We start from the raw sequence: 3,303 nt of genomic DNA on the forward strand, positions 1-3,303 counted from the left end.
AACACTATTCGGTAATTGGGTCATATCTAGAGCTATATATCTCAGATTTAGGTCCAATTTATATGGATGGAAAGGTAAGACATAGGCCTACAACTTTCATATGGAGCCCAAGATCTAAAAAGGCCATTATCAAGTCCAAATTGTAGCAACAACAAAGAAGCCCGAATCTGTCTTCCAGCCCGAGCACTGTTCGGTATTTTGGCCATATCTAGAGTTCTAGAAGTCCAAATGAGCTGAAATTTTTACACAAGAAAGCTGAGACAATTGCCTACAACTTTCATGTTTGCAACTGGCTCCAATTTTGACGTTATCAATGACGTTTTGGGCAGACAAGAGAAGATAAAGATTGTCACCAAGTCAAAAGTTGGCCACCCACTTATCAATTAGTCATCAAATCAATAGTTCCTAATTTTGGCCTATAAAAGGAGGCATTTGCCATGAATTTAGGCATCTTGGTTTCCAGATCAAGATCATGCTCTTCCTTTCTCTCTTTGTATTTTTTATGCTTTGTTTTCATTAATATTAAGTTTATGCCTTTCATTTCCTTTCCTTTACTTAGTTAACTTTTATGTTCTTATTTTGTTTATCTATTTTGCTTTCTTTCATTATGTCTAGCTAAGTTAATTATGTCAAGGTGAAAAGGTTACACTAATGGTGTAAGAATAAGTATAATGTAAACTTAATATGAACTTTAATGTTTGATACTAACATGTTTTATATTTGTTATCTTGTTCACTCTTTAATACTTTGCTTGTTAAATGACTAATCTTGATTTATGTTATATAACACTTGGTACAACAAATGCTTGGCACTTTCATAGCCCATAATGTATGGTATAACCGACACCTGAGCTATGAAAGGAACTTGATTTATTGTTAACATAAGTTATAATCATGAATGCTTGACGAGATTTACAAGTATTAGCATTAATTGAATAAGATGACTAATGTAATCATGTTAACAATATATAATCTGATTGGAACCTCCTTTGTGTGTGGTTTCCAATTCAATAATAAGAGTTTATACTATACTTGTTTGATATACCATTAGTGGAACCTCTAACCTTGACATTTGTTATTATCATTGTTTAATCGTTACATTAATATTCCATCTCAAAGTTCTCATCTTCTTCTTCTTCTTCTATTTCTTTATTATTATTATTATTAGTACTACTACTACTACTACTACTACTACTACTACTACTACTACTACTACTACTACTACTACTACTACTACTACTACTACTACTACTACTACTACTACTACTACTACTACTACTACTACTACTACTACTACTACTACTACTACTACTACTACTACTACTACTACTACTACTACTACTACTATGCTAGATTTCTAGGATTTGAACACATAAAAGAATTGTACAAGGATGATAGTGATTTTGCTAATGTTTACAATGCTTGCGAAACTTCAGCTTTTGGAAAGTTTTATAGACTTGATGGATATTTGTTTAAAGAGAGTCGTTTGTGTGTTCCATTAAGTTCTATGCGTGAATTGCTTGTACGTGAAGCACATGGAGGCGGGTTGATGGGGCATTTTGGTGTTGTTAAGACTTTGGATGTGTTGCATGAGCATTTTTATTGGCCTAAAATAAAAAAAGATGTGCAACGCATATGTGATAAATGCATAACTTGTAGGAAAGCAAAGTCTAGGACTCAACCGCATGGCTTGTATACCCCTTTGCCTGTACCGAAAGAACCTTGGGTAGACATTTCGATGGACTTTGTCTTGGGTTTACCTAGGTCAAAACGGGGCAGGGATTCCATCTTTGTAGTTGTTGATAGGTTTTCAAAGATGGCACATTTCATTCCATGTCATAAAACTGACGATGCAACTAACATTGCTGATTTGTTCTTTAGGGAGATAGTACGACTTCACGGGGTCCCTAAGAGCATTGTTTCTGATAGAGATGTTAAGTTCCTTAGCTATTTTTGGAAGGTGTTATGGGGAAAAATGGGTACTAAACTGTTGTTTTCAACTACTTGTCACCCCCAAACAGATGGACAAACCGAAGTAGTTAATAGGACCTTAACACAACTTTTGCGTGTTGTCATTCAAAAGAACTTAAAGAATTGGGAAGATTGTTTGCCATTTATAGAGTTTGCATATAATCGTAGTGTGCACTCTACTACTGAATTTTCACCATTTGAAATTGTGTATGGATTTAACCCTTTAACTCCAATGGATTTGATTCCTTTGCCTATTGATGAAAGGGTTAGTTTGGATGGTAATCGTAAAGCACAGGTGGTGAAAACTCTTCATGAGAGTGTGCGGCAACAGATTGAAAAGAGGAATCGCGTGTATGCGACCAAAGCCAATAAGGGGCGCAAACATGTTGTCTTTCAGCCTGGCGATTGGGTTTGGGTGCATATGCGCAAGGAGAGATTTCCGGCCCAGAGGAAGTCAAAGCTACAACCACGAGGAGATGGGCCGTTTCAGATCCTTGAGAGGATCAATGACAACGCTTATAAAGTTGATTTGCCAGGTGAGTATAGTGTTAGTGCTACCTTTAATGTTTCTGATCTTACTCTGTTTGATGTAGGTGATGATTCGAGGTCGAATCCTTTTGAAGAGAGAGGGGATGATGCGGATCAGCCTAACACCAAGCATAATCATGCCAACAACCCATTGGAGGTGCCAATTGGGCCAATCACAAGAGCTAGGGCTAAGAAGCTTAAAGAAGCATTGAATGGGCTTGTTCAGAATATATGGAACAAAATGGACCTAGAGAGGCTTGGAACATTTAAGGAGCATGAAGGACAGCCTTTAATTCATTTAGTTCAGGTCCAAGAAGAGCCCAATTCATGTGGAACAAGGGGTTGATGTGTCCGGCCCAATACCAGCCTTGTTAGGCTTGTCTTTTCTAATACTACAAGGATAAAGAGTCAGCAATTTATTCTCCTAACTAAGTAAGGAAGTTGGCCAAATCTTATTCCTAAAGAGGGGAGGACTATTTAATGCTTTTCCTCACTTAGGAAGGAAAGTAATTAAATCAGCAACAAAGGAGGAAATTTGTTTTCTTATTTGTCCAAGTTAAACAAGGAATTCCAAGCTAATCAAGGACATCAAAGGGGGCAGCAACACAAATTTTCCAAATCAGATTTTTCCAATTTTGTTTAGGACTTCTTAAGGGTGACAAATCTGATTCTAGCTTATTTAGGATGGTATTTTCGGATTTTTAGTATTTTTAGTATTTTCTTCTTAGTTTTTGGGTTATTATTACTTATTTGGGTCAATTGTAAGTGGGCTACATATAAGTCCACCTAAGGGAGGTCCATTAGG

The sequence above is a fragment of the Populus euphratica genome, unplaced genomic scaffold (genome assembly GCF_000495115.2).
Source record: "Populus euphratica unplaced genomic scaffold, PopEup_1.0 scaffold146.1, whole genome shotgun sequence".
Classification (NCBI taxonomy): domain Eukaryota; kingdom Viridiplantae; phylum Streptophyta; class Magnoliopsida; order Malpighiales; family Salicaceae; genus Populus; species Populus euphratica.